Consider the following 17304-nt stretch of genomic DNA (forward strand, 5'->3'; position numbering starts at 1 on the left):
TCCCTTCAAAATCAGGTATGTCATTCTGGAACATGAGACCTGTTCTTGCAAGGGAATTAACTCTGACTGGAATAGCAATTCTTGTCCCTTAAATGGACTGTGGTCATCATTAAGCCCGATCACTCTGATTCTATTGCTGTTTTTTTTTTTTTTTTTCCAAGTAGATACCAATTTGCTCGGCGTATCCAATATTTTTTTAATTTCTATCATGAATTATTTGCTTTACAGGAGCACTTGGGGAACAGGCTGACAACAGAAACTTTGTACTTGAGAATTATTATACTATCTGAAGAGGTTCTATTTCAGAACATTCTCCATGCTTTCACACTTTCTTTGATTTGGGAAAAGTGTCTCAAGGGAATGATTCAAACAGAAAGCCTCCATTATTTTTGTGGTAGGTATGAGGAAAAATGGGCTGAAATAAAAGGGGAGATGAGAAATTAAGCACTTTATTAGTTAGGATTTAAGTTCTGTCTGAAAAGAAGATCAAAACTTAGGTTTGGGTCCCAAACTATTGTTAAAAGAACCAGTAAAACTGCTTTTGAACTTGGAAAATTTTGTAAGATGTTGGCGGGGGGGCAGATGGGTCCTTAAAAAGTGACTTGCTGATTTTCATCACCAATAATATCAAATTTGTCCTCTTTTACATGAATGTATATACCACTCACTCATTTTGTGAGGCATCACTGAATAATAGTTTTGGGTTTTAAAAGCTGATGCTATCAATGCTGCAAAAGATAAGGGCAATTACTTCCAGTGCCAGACGCTTCTCTCTCCCCATCTCTCTCTCCCTCCCTCCCTCTCTCTCTCTCTCTCTCTCTCTCTCTCTCTCTCACACACACACACACACACACACACACACACACACACACATCTTGTTTACTTCCTTCTATAAGATTAAGTGCTGAAAAACAGACACCTACACACAACCAGGGCACTGGCCCACACCAAGAACCTTCTCATGTTAACAAGGGTCTGGGAATCGGGAACCATTCTCATAAACAACCACCAGACGGCCTTTCCAAAAGCCTGATCCCCCGGGCCTCCCAGTCTCCAACTACCCGTCTTCACCGGATCTTAGTCGGAACCCGCAAACGACAGCCCCTCGGGGAGCCCGGGCCGCCCTCCGGCCACAGGGTCGATCCCCAGGCCATTCGGCCAGGAGGCGCTGCGGGCCAGTCCCCCGGGGCCACCCGCAGTCCAAGCCCAGCCCCCCCCCCCCCCACCACCCCGCCCCGCCCCCCGGCGGGGCCTCGAGTTCTGCGCCGCCCGCCGGGGTTACTCCCGGTCATTCCCCGGCACCAGCTTGCCCCAGCTTCCCCATCCGTGCCCGGCCTGAGGCCGCCCCAGGAGACTAAGCAGCAAAGGGCAGGAAGCATGGGGGGTGGGGGAAAGGGCACCTCAGCTCCAGGTTTCCGCAGGCTCTTCTTCTAAGTCTTTTGTTTTTAAAAGGAACAAAACGCGTCGCCCCGCTGCGCCAGGACACCAGCTGGGTGAGCGCACGCAGACCAGAGGCAGGACCCCCAAGTCAAACAAAGCCCCCGAGGCCTCAAGTGATCAATAGCGCTACAGACCCCGTTTGGGCCACCACCCAGTCGAGTTCTTGGGGAACAAGAACGCGCCACTCCAGTCCGGGGGCGCACGGGGCCGATCCCCAAGTCAGAGCCCAACTCAGACCAGCTCCTTAAAGAACGGATTGGGGACTCAGTGCTGGCATTTGTCCCGGTGGGCGCCGGCCGACCCGTAGCCGGAGGGGCTTCCAGCCGGCTCAGGCTCTTCCAAACAAAGGGAAGCGCTCGGAGCTGTTACTGCCACTCTCCGCCCACCCCCCCCCCCCCCCCCCCGCATCAGCGCCCCCAGTAAGACCAGAACCCCCCATCGCACTGCGCCCGCGGTACGGCGCCCGGGTCTCCACGCCCAGAGATGCTTCCCGGCTCCACCGCCGGGTGAGCCCCGAGCGCAGCAGCGCCAGCGTCTTTGGGTCGCTAGAGCTCGTCCTAGGACGTCCTCTCCATTTACACCGCCCCCGCCCCATTTGCGCTGCAAGAGGTGGGGGTTCGGACTAGTCCCCGAAACCCAGCGCTTTCCAGAGTCTCCTCGGCCCCGAAACAAAATAATAACGCCCAAGCCACTGGAGAACCTCTTACCTGTTTTCCACTTTGGTGTTTGCGTCTTTTCCCCCCACCCCTTGAAAAACCCTTCCGGAGAAGGGGAAAAGGAAAAAAAAAAAATTTTTTTTTAAGGAAAAAAGAGGAGCAAAGCGGCCCCGAGAAATTGGCTCTGGCTGCGCCGGTCCGGCGGCGCCCCCTGCCCTGCCCTGCCCACCTGCGCCCGAGGAGAGAGGTGTCGGCTGGGCTCAGCGGGTCCCTGCCCCACTCACTCTCCCTCAGAATTACCGGGGTTTTGCCGCGACTAGTTCCTTTTATAGATTCGGCTGCGCTGAGCGCCAGGGTTACTATCGGTCAAAGCCTGTTCTCTCCCTCCTTCCCCGCCCCCTTCCCCGGCCTCTGTTTATGTAGTTCAGTCACTCAGCAGAAAGCACGTGGAGCCGCGCCCCGCCCCTTAAACGGGCGACGTCCCGCTGCTCCCTGCAGGGCTGGGGGCGGAGGGCGGGAAGTGGGGGCGGGGGGGTGCTGCTGGCCTCGCGGGTCCAGGGTGGGTGCCCCCCGCCCTGCCCGAGCATGCCCGCCTAGGAAGAGCGGGAAACCTGGGTCTTGGGGCTGAGCCCGAGACTGTCTCCTCCACGTTCCCTTCGGCCAATAGCACTAGTGGAAATCGCTTCCTCTAAACTCCTACCTTCAGCAATTTTTTTTTTCCTTTGTTACTTTACCCAGTCGGAGGGATCGGGGGCCGAAACACCTCAGGACACCAACCCTTTAGCCTTTCCTTTCAAATGCCCAGGGTGTGGGGGAGGACGGATAGTCCTCTGGATAATTAGCAGTTTTTGTTTTCCACCACAAACCCTGACTTTGGTATTCAATAGGTGACTTATTTATTGCCTTTGGGATTCCCAGCCTGGGCCTCCCAGGTCCCTGGGAGGGCCAGTGAAAAGCCTCTTGCTCCTTCTCTTTGCAAACTGGGGGGAGGTGGGCGGCAGCAAAAAAAAAAAAAAAAAAAAAAAGGAAGGAACAATGTGAACCAGTCCCCTTTATGTTTTCATTATATTGGTCAGAGCCCCAGTAATAAATACACAGAGCTTGTGTTTTGGCTTATACAGATTTGCAAAGTGCAGCTAGAGAATCACAGTTGTGAAATTATATAACTATTCAGTTCTCCAACTTCCTCCTCTGGCTTAGCCCTGACAGTCAGAAGCAGACCGACCATAACATTTGAGGGACAGAGACAGAAGTACAAATGGAGGCCCACATATTTTGTCTAAATATTTAAGTCACAAATCAAGCTGACAAACTGTAAAATAAAGGTCTCCTACCTTGACAAAGATGGGTTTGAAGCAACCTGGAAGGACAGGTTCACATTCAGACTCCTCACAGTCTGACCTGAGTTTTGGCAAGAATGTGGTAGAGTGAGACGGTGGGCCCCCAAACCCCTTCTCTTCCCACCCCCAGCTCTGTCATATTCCAGAAGAACCTTCACTGTATGCATGTGGACCTCAGCTGCACAAGCCCCCTCCACACTACACCACACTACACTACTGTCTAGGCCACAACCTAGGCAGGGACACACATCAGTGGTTCTGTCAATACTCAGGACAGATCCAGTGAGGAGGCCCATGCAGGCTCTGGAAGTGCACTTAGGAGCCATAGGGCAAGGAATTCTGGGGTCCCAGGTACTCATAACTCTGGTGGCATGGCCCCTTGGCCCAGTGGACTGCTCACCCTTAGGAAGGGTTGAAATTTGAGGAGGGCCAGAGCCAAGCTTTCTGAAGCCCAGGGTGAGCATCTTGCCTTGGTTCAAAGGATAACCCTGGCCAAGAGACTGGGTTCTGGGTCAAATGTGGCCAAACCCCATGATGTGCAACTTTCTGCCTCCATTTCTTCATCTGTAAAATAAAGAGAATATGTATGCTCTCTCTGCCTCACAGGGATTTTCGGAAAGTGAATTTTGTTCATTTGACCTCCTTGGAAGAATGGCACTGTAAACAAAGAGGGTGTTATTAGCTGACTATTAATGTCATTTTCAGATACCAGCCATGGCCTGTAAAGTTTTTCCAAACCATGCTAAACCATTAAACTCCAGGTCTTGCAAAAAGTTAAAAGTAATCTCTCTGACCCTCTAGACATAAAGGAAAGCTCCTGGAGGAGGTGATACCATTCCAAGTATGATCAGGGGAATGATTAGGTCTCCCATACTCTCCATTCCCTGCCTTACCGCCCACCCTAAACCCATCTGTCACTGTGCTTAAAATCCCACCACCAAAATCATTGTTTTTGAAATTTTGAAGGCTATGGTTCCCAAAAAAACCCCTATTAAAATAATCCCTTAGACTGTGCCACTAGGGAATGAGCGACAGTAAATTCTGTACAGGTAAGACAAAGATAAGATGCTGGAGAAAGGAGATGAGCCCAAGAAGAAGAAAAGCCCCAGAGAGAGGATAGAAATTAAATACATAAGTCTATGGCTCCAACACCAAAGGTGACCTTTTTTTTTTTTTTTTTTGAGAGGGAGGTGGGGGTTGGGGAGGGGCAAAGAGAGAGGGAGAGAGAGAATCTCAAGCAAGCTCTACCCACAGTGCAGTGCCTGACCTGGGCTTGATCTCACAACCCTGAGATCATGACCAGAGCCGAAATCAAGAGTCAGATGCTTAACTGACTGAACCACCTAGGCGGCCCCGTGACCACTTTTAACTAAGAACAATCTGTGGTTCCAAGAATCTGCTCACCCCTGCAACGAATACATGAACACACTGTAGTGCTTGAAACACGTTTATTAGTCTTGTTGATTTCTACCAATAAAAGAGCCCAAGCCCCCAGAGAGGCTACGTGACTTAGCCAGGTGACCCCAAGGACTTAAGTCCGCTGATACCAAGCCCATACTTTGCAAGTGTGACAGATTCATGTAACAAAAATATTGAATTCCAAAAGTTAGAGTGTAAGAGAATGTGTCCCTTGAGAAAGTTTGTCAATGAGAATGCTCTCTCTTGAATATCATAGGTTGATTTGTTCCTGAGTATGCTTCAGTGAGCTTTTCTCCAACTCTTGATTCCTGCTAACACCAACAACAAAACTCCCAAGTCCCCACCCTAGGTGACCTTTCCCAAATATTAAGTAGGAAGGCCCTTCTTTGTTACTGTAGCTCCAGAGAAGCTGATTCTGAAAATGTAGCCCAGGTGGCTTGAAGTTCTATTCTGAGATCACCCTGGTGTCTTCTAATTACAGACTCGCCCTTCAGGCAGCTGTGGCCTTGCAGACCCTGCTAGAGGTCATGGAACTTCAGAGAAGCTCAATTTTATCATTCCATTGAGATTTTTAAATTAGGGATTACCTACAAGGCTTTGCTTGGATGTTGCTTTGATAGATAATATCTATTAACTGGTCTACATAAATGTACGTATACATATTGTTTAAAACATAAATGATTTTCACTACACATGTGTTTTTGGTTGGTATGCACACCCTTTGGTTTCCTTTGGAAACTCTGAAAAACTAGAGTATCCCAGGAAGTCAATGAAGAATAAAAAAGAAAGTATTCTAAAAATAACTTGTCAAGCTGAATGTGATACAATTAAGACCTAATAGGTGGATTTTTTTTTGAGAACTCCTGGAGAATGTGAGGTGCCTCAAAGTTAAGGGGAAAAAAAATAGGTAATTCTTTTTTCATATAAGAAGGAATAAAAAGATGTACAGTTCATATTTGAGTCAGTTTAATTCCAATACATGGTTGGATACAAACCAATCACCAAGCAATCAATATTCAAATTTTAAAAATACAAGGAATACTATTATCTACGGAGTAAACCATGAATCACACAGGCTCTGAATACCTACAAATTCAATTTAATTGGACCAATGCAATCAATCGCCTTCTGTATTAATGTGACTCCTATTGACATGTAAGCAACATTCAAAACCATTACTGCTTCTGAACTTGAGTAAGATGTTTGTTCTGCCTGTCATTGGGATCAGCAAGTTAGCCTGGATTATAAACAGATATATTCCCCTGAATTACTAGTTGATCAATGACTTATAATTCTTTTTAAAAGCCATCCTTCCAATATGTCACTCTTCGAGCTCTCCTTCCATTAATAGCCAAACTGCTGGAAAGATTTCATCTCTACTCCTTCCTTTTTATTCAAACTCTCCAGCCCACTTCAGGCAAGCTCTTGCTTCCACCACTGAGTATGTTCTGTCCAAATTCATTAATGATCTCCTTAAAAAGAAAGAGAGAGGCATATGTGTTTTCTTTTTTATCATTACAAAATGGTTTCAATGTAGAAAAATAGAAGAATGTCTCAAACACAGAAAGACTGCTTCACTGGTAATGCCCATGACCTCTTTTAAGTCCTTAGGCTACCTGATCTCTGACTGGTCCTTGACACTTCCTTCCTGAAACTAGTTCTTCTCTTGTATTTCATGAATCTGGTTCTCTTTTGACTCTCCTGCCTCTTCAGCTGCTCTTTTTCTGACTCCTCTTTCCTTATATAGATGTCGCCTATTACTGGTTTACTCATTTTATTTCTACATGCGACTTAGCCAGGTGACCCCACTCCCTTGGCTTCACTTAAACCCCATTATCTCTAGTTCTCATCTCCTTGCTGAGCTCCAGGACTATGCTCCCTAGTGCTCGGTAGAGTATCCGGCAGGACCAGCCATGTGCTAGAGTCAGCTCAGTCCAGCTCAGAAGAGCTGACTGTGTATATTTCTCCCAACTGTGCGATGAGTGACTTCCATGGGGCTAGCTTAAAATCGGCCAATGGTGAGAATATTTACACCACTGGAAATCGGATATAATAAGGGCTTTCTTTTTCCTTTCCTTTCCTCTCCTTTCCCTTTCTGTTTTTGGAAAGCAAGTTGTTAACACCTACCAGCACCACACTGTACAGGACATTCTGCAAGGAAACCCCCAAAGCAATTTTCTTATCTTCCCTTTAACTTGCCCTTCTCCATCTGGATTTTTTTTTTTTTTAAGATTTTATTTATTTATTTGACAGAGAGAGACACAGCGAGGGAGGGAACACAAGCAGGGGGAGTGGGAGAGGGAGAAGCAGGCTTCCCGCTGAGCAGGGAGCCCGATGTGGGGCTCGATCCCAGGACCCTGGGATCATGACCTGAGCCGAAGGCAGACGCTTAACGACTGAGCCCCCAGGTGCCCCTCTCCATCTGTATTTTATTTTTTATGTCATTTAATGATATCGTCACCCACTCAGTGACTATGGGAAATCATAGTCATACTTGCTTAACTTTCCATCTCTCTGTCTCCATCTCTCTCTTAACATTCTAAAAAGCACCAAAGTCAGGTCAGCTGAACTCCCTAAGTATCTTTTAAATCTGTCCTTTCCTCTCCATCGCCCTGCCGAAGTCCAAGCCAAAGGCCTGGGCTTCTGTGTTGTAGTATCCTCCAAACTGCTATTCCTGCCTTTAATTTCTTCCCCTTCCTATTTATCTTCCCTACCACAATGGAGTTATTTTTGCTTGGGGAGAAAAAAAGCTAAGAAAACCAGCAGAAAAACAAAAACTGTCTAATCATCTCTCCCACCACCCCACCCCACCCAAAGTTTCCTATGGCTCTCCATTGCTTACAAAGAAAAAATGCCCTCAATTCCTTAAGAAAGCCTACAAAGGCCTCCGCAAACATGACATCTGAAAGCCTTTGAAGCCTAATTGTAGGCCCAGCTTCCTCCTCCATCCCCCATTCCTATCTCACCTCTACCCATCCCCCATTCTACAAACTTTCCCTGTCTCTGCTCCAGTAGCTTCCCCTTGTGTGGAAACCCTTCTCATCTGTGCCCCTATCCTCCTGTGGAAGAGTATATATTGGAGGACGTGGGTGGGGTTAGATAACTGGCTCTGTTGTGCTATGATTCTAGAAGCAGGAGGCCGAAGGGACAGAGAAGAGAAAGGGTATAGAAACAACTTCCTTCATTAGATGGAAAGGTGTGGGACACAGGGTAGATGAAAGAGAGGGAGAGAGAATTATTAAAGATAGATTTTTTTTTAAGTACCCAAATTAGTAGGCAAATAATACCATCAGCTCAGATCCATTTGTAAGTGTAACAACAGATTCAGAGGGTAGACAGTGCCCTTAAGCTTGGAAAGAAAATAATTGGACTCTGGGGATTAAAAGAAATCAAGCATTGATTATAACAGAAGTGATGCGTGTGCATTCTTCTCTCCTTATTCAGTGTGCTTTCTCTCTCTCTCTCTCTCTCTCTCTCTCTCTCGGTGTGCTTTTTTTGACACCTGTTAAGAATTCATATTCCTGGGCGCCTGGGTGGCTCAGATGGTTAAGTGTCTGCCTTCGGCTCAGGTCATGATCCCAGGGTCCTGGGATCGAGTCCCGCATCAGGCTCCCTGCTCCTTGGGAGCCTGCTTCTCCCTCTGTTTCTCTCTCTCTCTGTCTATCATGAATAAATAAATAAAATCTTTAAAAAAAAAAAAAAAAGAATTCATATTCCTGGCTGTGATTTCTGGGAGGAAGGACTGGTTTCATTTCTTAGCCAGGAACTTTCCTTCTCTCTGATATATTAGTAAGAGAATAAGTCATTAAAAACAAATAAATCCTAGAAAATATTCCAGATTTCCCTTGTCTCTTAATCCCCTAGAGAGGCAAGCCTCTCTTTTTCCCCTTCAGCATTCTGAGGATGATTCCTTAAGGAATGGTTTTCCCTTTGTTGACCCCTCGGTGGCCTTGGATTGGTTTGACCTGTCCTTGCACCAGTACCCTCCAGAGCTTCTGAAATTATCTAGACAGAACGAATATTTTTGTCTCCTCAAAGACTAACTGTCCAGATGTTGTGTTGTGACCATGCCATGGGAGCAGGGCTTTATGTCCCTTCTTTGTTGCCATGCTTCTGGTAACTGAGGTTGTCCAGTGAAATCCAACCAATTTCTTAGCTGGCTACTTGCCCCAGAAACCTGCACGTGCAGAATCACCCACAAGTTGTAAAGTAGTGGGAAATGGGCTTCATTCCCAGAGGCCTGGGGCTTCCCACAGAGCTGACCCTAAAGCTGGTTTCTTCTTGATTGACTCCATTAGCCAGCAGAGCTCAGCAGGAAGCTCCCACATCTGTCTACTTACTGCTGGGCACGGCCTGCCCTGGACACACACTGGAATGAGAAAAGAAAACTAAATTGAGGCTCTAGTTCTAAGACATTTAAAGAATTAAAATCGGAGGTTAAGGGAAGAGGGAAATGGTGTAGAAATGAAGATCCTAAAAACTGAGGGTGTTAGTGGCCGTGAATTGGCCCAACATTCTGACAGGCAACTTAGCAACATGTATTTAGAGGCTTTGACCCACTAATTTTACTGGAAGGAATTTATTCTAAAGAAATATCAACAAATATGGTCAAAGACTTATGTTCAAACTGTTGGTCCCTATGTTATCTGCAAGAGTGAACATTTTAAAAATATTTAATCATCCAATGGCATGAAAATTCTAAAATCAACTCTGGTAAACTCATGTGATACAATTCTATGTAGTCATTAAAAATAAAAATAATGTTTTCAAAGGGAGTGATGTGGGAAACAGCTCAAGATGGACATTAACTGAAAAAAAGCAAAGCTATAGTTATGTGTATATATGATTTATATTTGGTAAAAATAATTAGTAGTTTATTTGTAGCCTTTTTAGTTGAATGTATATACACAGAAAAGAATGGAAAGAATCCCACATAAAATGAACAGTTCTTTTCTGTGGATGATGGTTTTAGGAGCGATTTTTTCATATATGTCTGTATTTTTTACAAAATTTCTAGGATAAACGTATGCTGTTTTTTAGCTAAGAAAAATGGCATTAAGAGGAGAGTTTGTAGATAAGTAGTGGGAGGAGATAGTTTACAACCGCAGAAAGGCAAACCATAAATTACCACACGGAAACGGTAAACCCTAACATATTTTAGAATAATGCATGCACAGTAATGAAGAACAGAAAGGAATATGGAGAGATGAAAATGGTTAGGACAGCTAGAACTTTTTGGTGAGTAGGTTTATAAACTGTTAAAAAAAAAAAAGAAGTGAGAGGATTTTAAACCAATCTAAGGGATCCACTGCTAAGTGAACATTTCTTATTTGTATGGCATATCTATGTGTCCTTGGGCATGTTACTTCACCTCTCTGTGCCTCAGTTTCCTCAACTAGCAAACAGAGATAACTGTAGAACATACGGTGTAAGGTTGCTGCAGGTGTTAGATGAGTTCGAGCATGTGAAGTACTTGCCCTGGGCCTGGCATATGGTAAGTGCTCGATGAATGACAGTTGCTGGATTATTATTACCACTTGTTATTATTGCTATTATTATTATCATCCCCAACAACAGTATAATTGTCCCTCAATGCTTAATAATAACTTCATAAATAGGACTCCTTTCCAAAATTCTAATTTGTGGATTTTTTAAATCGATGCTTTCAGTCAGATTAACCAATATAAACCACCTCACCCGGCTGGGGTTCCAATATGGTCAGATCTCCTTTTAATCTTTAATTACTCAAACCCCACTTGCCTATTAGCAGGATGTCCAATGTCTCCTCCTAGAGATTTGCCTAAGAGCCCTGGGGGCTTCCAAAGAGATCCAGAGAGGCTGATCAGGCTGGGATTTTTAGCCACCAGTTGTTACGTCGCTAACACACAACAGCAGCATCACTGGAGTCCCATGTCCCCTGTCCACGGCTGGAGTTATGTCCACACGGGTCCTGACCTTCAAACAGCCTTCAGCGGCACCCTGCTTTTAGACTCCCAAAGCTCATGCGTGTTAGTTTTCCTCAGAAGGTGCACACTGGTGGCCCATGGCCACGGTCGGCCCTCTGACACACGGTTTGGGCTAAAATGTGTTGGTGTTTTATTTGAAGTAGTTCACAAGATGGAAAATGTCACACAAAAATCTTTATTTCTTGCTTCTGTTGAAAAGGTGGAAGATCTGACCACATGTGGCCTATGCCCACATAGCAACAATTGGCTGATGCTGGAAAAAGGTCCTCGCTGGAAGGAACATGCTATTTTCATGTTGCTCAAGTCCCCACTGTCTTCTTAAACAGCCGGAGTTCCTACGCTGCACCACTGGCCCAGCCCCTTTAGGCTGCTGAGTTTGCGGCCTGTTGGCCTAAAAGTTCTTGGAGGAGTGTGGTGGCGAGAGAGACGCTAGTACCTTGTAGACCCTGAGAGGGGGTCGGGAGAGGTGGCTGAGCACGTGAGTGGGGCAGGCAGTGAGTTACCTAAATCTTGGTGAGATTAAACCTAGCTAAAAGTCCTTTTACCACATAGCTCTCATTTCTGCATCAATAATAAGAATCACATCTTTCCTTCCGGGTGGTAACCTAGACTTTTTACTTTCGCTAGTTTGAATTTGATTTTTCTAAGGCATGCTTTTACAGTTGTAACCGAACACAGCTTGAGACACAAAGCAATAAAAGGCTTTACCACCTCTAACAAAAGCAACCCACTTCCTCAAAAATCTCACCCTTCACTAATATCAAAGTTCTAGAAAAATCAGCAGGGAAGATTCAGAGAGGTCAGAAACGATACTCTCTTTTGGTAACGAAAAATGCCACCAAAGAACACGTCCACACCCAGAAGAGCCCAAAGTTTGGTCCGAACCACTTTGTTTATTGAATTAGACCCTGGAGAAAAACAAAGGAAGCAAGATGAAAAAGAGTCAGCACTCCACTGGGGGTGGTCAGTAAGGCAAAGCTGGAGAAGAGATGAATCAGAAAAACATGTGGGCAGCTGGGGAGACAAAAGCATTCCCAAACGAGTCTTCAGCCTGTGGGAGAGAGTTCTGAATGAGCTAAGATTCAATGAGATAATGACAATTATTTCTTCGGCAATTTGTCTGTCACCTTATATTTCTATGAAATGGCCAGTGTGTCATAAAATATGACACAATGAGAACTAAATTTGCAGCTTCACACTCTTCATTTCTTAAAACCATGCAAAGGCAAACAGAAATGTGAGACTGTGAGACTTCAAGGAAACTGTAGAGTCACAGTAATCTGATTCTACAAACAGATGCTTGACAAGAAGTTATATTTAAATCAACCATCAATCTATCAGCACATAATTTCTAAATTTAGTAATAGATAACCTTTATCCTCCCAATCACCATATGCATAGAATCATACCTTGTACTAAACAAGGTGCATTATTTGGTTTTTAACCATGTAAGTTATGTTCCTTCGGCCCAAGAATTACAACTCCTAAAAGATGAGGAAGAGTGTTGGTAACCCACACATATCGAAGGGTGAAAAGTTAAACAATGGAAATAACATTGCTGGTCTCGGCAGTCCTAGAAAGATGCAGCTAGATGCCCTTTTTTATAGTATATGCAGAATAGTACATGTGGTATACAATATAGACAGAATAAACTTTTGTGTAGCGCTTGATACTTGAACACATCTGTTTGACTTGGGAAAATTTTATCATGGTCTAAAACTCAAACCTTCAAACTTTGCATGAGTTTTTGTAAAAATCAAAATGAATTTTTTAAAATAGGTAAGTTAATACATGCTCCTAGCCAAATATTCAGACAATAATGAAGATATAAAGATAAAAAGACTACGAAGGTACAAAAAGGAAAGTGAGGATCATTATAAGCCCACGACCCAGAGACGACTTCTGTCAATGTCCCTGGTGTATATTTTTTCAGAATTTTTTTCTATGAATACATATTTGGACAAAACAAGTTCATGACATGGACACTATTTGTAAACTATTATTTTCACTACATAATAAATTATGGACATTTCCCCATGTAAACAAGTGTAGATTTACATCATTTTAAATGGATGTATGATCTCCCGCTGTACATATGTATCATAACTTGAAATCAAATCCCCACAGACATATAGTTTCTATTTCTTTTTTACAATCATAAAAAATGCAGCCATGAACATCCTTGTACTATCTTTGCACACATGCCAAAGTTTCCTTAGAATATTTTTGGAAGTATGGTGATTAACATAACAATAAAAAAGTTTAAAAAAAAGAATATTTTTGGAAAAGTGGGATTGCTAATAGAATAGACATACTTTGCACTTTAGTAGATAAGGCTAAATTATCCTCCATAAAGTTGGCACCAAGGTATACTCTCATGAATGGGGATGAGAATGCCTAGGATTTTTTTTATTATCATAGAGTAAAATGTGCTTTTTTTTCTTTTGGTATACAGTTTTATGAATCTTAACACACATACAGATTTGTGTTACCACTACCATAATCAGAACAGTTTCATCTTCCCCAAATCTCCCCTGTTCTGTTTCTTTATAAGCACACCTCCCCAGCATCTAAACCCTTGGCAACCACTAATCTATTCTCTGTCCCTATAATTTTTTGTCTTTTCAAAATATCATAAAATTGGAGTCCCGTAGTATGAAACCTTTTGAAATTGACTTCTTTCACTCAGCATAATGCTTTGAGATTTGTCTAAGTTATAGCATGTGTTGATAGTTCTGTTTTTTTTGTTTTTGTTTTTGTTTTGCCAAGTAGTATTTCATTATATGGATATACCACAGTTTACTGGTCCATTGAAGGATAGTTTTCCCCAGTTTTTTCAATTATGAATAAAGCTGCTATGAACATTCACATATAGTTTTTGTGTGCATGTGTGCGTGAATACAAGTTTTCATTTCTCTAGCATAAATGTCCAGGGGTCAGATTGCTAGGTCATGTGGTCAGTGTATGTTTAAGTTTAGGAAAAACTGCCACACTGTTTTCCAGAAGGGCTGTTCCATGTTGCATTCTCACAAATGGGATGTATGAGATTCGAACTGTTCCACATCCTTGTCAGCAGTTGGTACTCTCAGGATTGACTTTAGCCTTTCCAACAGGTGTATATTGGTATGACTATGCCTCATTTTTCACCCTTTTATCAACATTCCTATCAGACTTTAATATGTCCAATCTAATTTATTATTGTTTTAATTTATATTTTCTTTAATTACTAATAAAATGGAACCCCTTTCGTATGTTCATTGAACTTTTTATTCCAAATGTTTATCTTTTTCTTATTTATTTGTTAAATTCTTGCTAAACTAAGCGTTTTAACTCAACTATTACATGTGTCACAAATATTTTTCCCAGACTGCCATCTTTCTTTTTTTTTTTTTTTTTTTTTGCTGTGTTAAATCTATATCTTTCCCTTTAGGGTTTCTGGCTTTGATGTTTACAGATTCCTCCTCCACTTTGAGATTATAGAAATATTCAATCAAATTTCCTCAAGCACTTATATAAATTGGTAAACATTCAATTTTGTTATTACCAGCCACCTGCAGCCCAGCCCAATGAGGAGAGGCTCAGAAGTGGGGTAAGGGTCAGGGTGGTCAGCTTATACTCATTGTTTGAAAATTAGAACTTTTTTCGAACAGTGTTTCTCTTTCAGCAGGGATCAGTTTTATACAACCACATCAAAACATTATGCAAAATGTTCTGCTGAGCTTTAAAGTAAAAAAGCCAAGCTATTTCATGGATAGGGAGGTTGTTCTGATTCTTTGGGGAAGGATAGAGGTGAGGGTGGAGAGAGACTCTCCCTGAAAACGTTGCTAATAATAACATCTCCTTCCCCACAGAAGGCAAGAAGATGACGTTTCTAAAAATCAAGAGTTCATTACTAAAAGTCCTAATTAAGACTTCATATACCCCAAAACAGTTTTAGTGAGTAAACAGGATTAATGCTGAGCCAAGCAGGGGTGGCCCTAAAGGTAATAATGATGGATAAAGGGAGAGGCTAAGGGTTCCAAGACCGGGGGTCAAGCGCCGGGGAGAACCAAGAAAACAAATGACAGGGGCGCCTGGGTGGCTCAGTCGGTTAAGCGACTGCCTTCGGCTCAGGTCATGATCCTGGAGTCCCTGGATCGAGTCCCACATTGGGCTCCCTGCTCGGCAGGGAGTCTGCTTCTCCCTCTGACCCTCCCCCCTCTCATGTGCTGTCTCTCTAATTCTCTCTCTCTCAAATAAATAAATAAATAAAAGAAAACAAATGACAGAAGAGAAAAAAATTAACATGCAAAAGAATAAACTGCACAAGGGAAAGGAATATAGTAAAGAAAAACTAGGAGAAGGGAGTCTGTAAGAGTCTGTGCAAAGCAAATGGTTGGGTATTAATGCATTGGAGCAGGAGAAGATAAGCCCCATGACAAAGGAGGAGAAAAGACAAAGTTGAGGGGGCCTCAGTCACTCTGAGCCAGGTATACGTGACAGGTCAGGGAAAGAGCAGAGCTACGCTCGGAGCAAAGGCAGAATTTGTAATCAGTTGTAAATTTCCCTCCTTAGTAAAATCAACTAATGGTTTGTCTATATTTTATAAACAGATTATTCTCAAATGAATCCCATGTTTAAATACTTTAAGGTGCTCTGATGCTCATTAGTTATGTCAAAAATTCTCAACTCCCGTCATGTCCAGGATAGAAACACCAGATCCTCCTACAGGTTCTACCTGCACACCTGCCTACAGGGTAGAATGAAAAGGGACGGTTTCATGACTCGCCCTGAAATAAGGGTGTTACTTGTATATATGTTTTATCGTCAACATCATTGTTAGAGTGGTTGCTTAATTCATATGTAAGTAACATCGCAGCATCAAATTGTCGAATATTTATGAAGTGTCAACAATTTATGCAAACAAGCCAAAATAAGTGAAAGGCTTGAGAAAATTATCAGGATAATTAGAGCCCAAAATAAAGTCCTTTACATTAGCTTGAAGACAGATTCTCTGAAGGCCCATAATTATCTAATGATGGTCACACTTGCTTCAGGCATTTTTTTCAGTAAACGCTTGCGGAGCACCGGCTACGTGCCACACAGAGTGCTAGATGCGACCATGCTTTGAAGAAGCTCACAGCTTAGTGAGGACAGAGAGAGAAAGCAATGACAGTATCACCTGGAACAAGCTAGGGTGAAGGGGATAAGCCAGGTGGGGAGGAAATGAGCAACAGCCCAGCCTGAAATGCCTGAGAAAGTTTCAAGGAGGAGTTGACATTTGAGCTGAGTCCAAAGAGCTGAGGATTTCTCCAAACTTAGATGGAAGAACTTTCCAGGAAGGGTATGTAAAGGTATATAAAAGCACAGGGAGTCGAGCAAATCAAGGTGGGTGCAGACAAAGTTACCTACTGCGGCTGGAGCCCAGCGTGGGGAGTCCGCTTTCGCGGTAGAAAGGCTAGCCAAGGTGGCTCAGGAAGGCCTGAGAAGCCATGCCAGAGGGATTGGATTCACTGTGGCTCCTCCAATTTTTTTCCCCTTTGGGTTTTATTGAGATAGAGTTGACATACTGCACTGTGTAAGTGTAAGGGGTCCCCTCTCCTTCTAATTTGGCCTGAAATGTGCTTCTAGTTGATGACCTTCCTTTCTTCATTTGCCGTGTGGACAAACACAGCCTTGCTCTTGAAGCAGTAGAGTGACTAAGTGTGGACACTCTGAAACCAAATGGTCTGGTTTCAAATCCCAGACTTGACACTTCAGTAGCTGAGTGACCTTGGCCAAGTTATTTACCATCTCTGTGCCTTGGTTTTCTCATTTATAAAGTAAGGATAACAGCACCTGCCCTGCAGGGTTGTGGTAAGGATTAGTGAGTATATGTAGAAGCACTTGGAACATAGCTGATAAATAGTCCGTATTCAAAAAATATTAGGTATTGGGGCACCTGAGTGGCTCAGTCGTTAAGCGTCTGCCTTCGGCTCAGGTCATGATCCCAGGGTCCTGGGATCGAGCCCCACATCGGGCTCCCTGCTCGGCGGGAAGCCTGCTTCTCCCTCTCCCACTCCCCCTGCTTGTGTTCCCTCTCTCGCTGTGTCTCTTTCTGTCAAATAAATAAAAATAAAATCTTTAAAAATATATATATATTAGGTATTATTGTTATTAGGTCGTTTGGGCATATTCAGATATTAATAATATGCTTTTAAAAGTTTCTTTCTTCCACCATGTGTTTTCCCACTGACTCTCTGATTAGATCACATGTGATTTTTGTTTTCTTTCAACGGTCTTGCCGGGCACCCTTGGGACAATATCCTTCCTTAAAAATTACTTTTGAAGCAGAGCAGCATTTTCCTATTGTCAGACCGTCTCGTGTGACCACTGACCAGCCTGGCTGCTCATCAGAAATGGATGAACAGTTCACAGCCAGTTCAGCTGTGCCCCCGAGAGCACAGCCTAGACCAGCGGAGGCCACTAACTTGGAGAAGGCTCAGCCTACGGCTCCCAGATGAC

At 43.6% G+C, this 17304-nt stretch overlaps 1 protein-coding gene across 3 annotated transcripts in view; it reads right to left on the minus strand.

The window, feature by feature from the left end:
* Window positions 1-2478, minus strand: part of ABCA1 (ATP binding cassette subfamily A member 1) — a 123817-nt gene extending 121339 nt beyond the window's left edge. For 2 of the 3 annotated variants that reach the window (XM_032419051.1, XM_032419054.1), the window contains exon 1: window positions 2148-2469. The gene's annotated coding sequence lies outside the window, so the exon portion shown is untranslated. Of the gene's footprint in view, window positions 1-2147 lie in introns of all 3 variants that reach the window. The other variant, XM_032419052.1, reaches the window with a different exon arrangement.
* Between the last annotated feature and the right edge of the window lie 14826 nt (window positions 2479-17304).

Source organism: Phoca vitulina, unplaced genomic scaffold (genome assembly GCF_004348235.1).
Source record: "Phoca vitulina isolate PV1807 unplaced genomic scaffold, GSC_HSeal_1.0 scaffold21, whole genome shotgun sequence".
Lineage (NCBI taxonomy): Eukaryota > Metazoa > Chordata > Mammalia > Carnivora > Phocidae > Phoca > Phoca vitulina.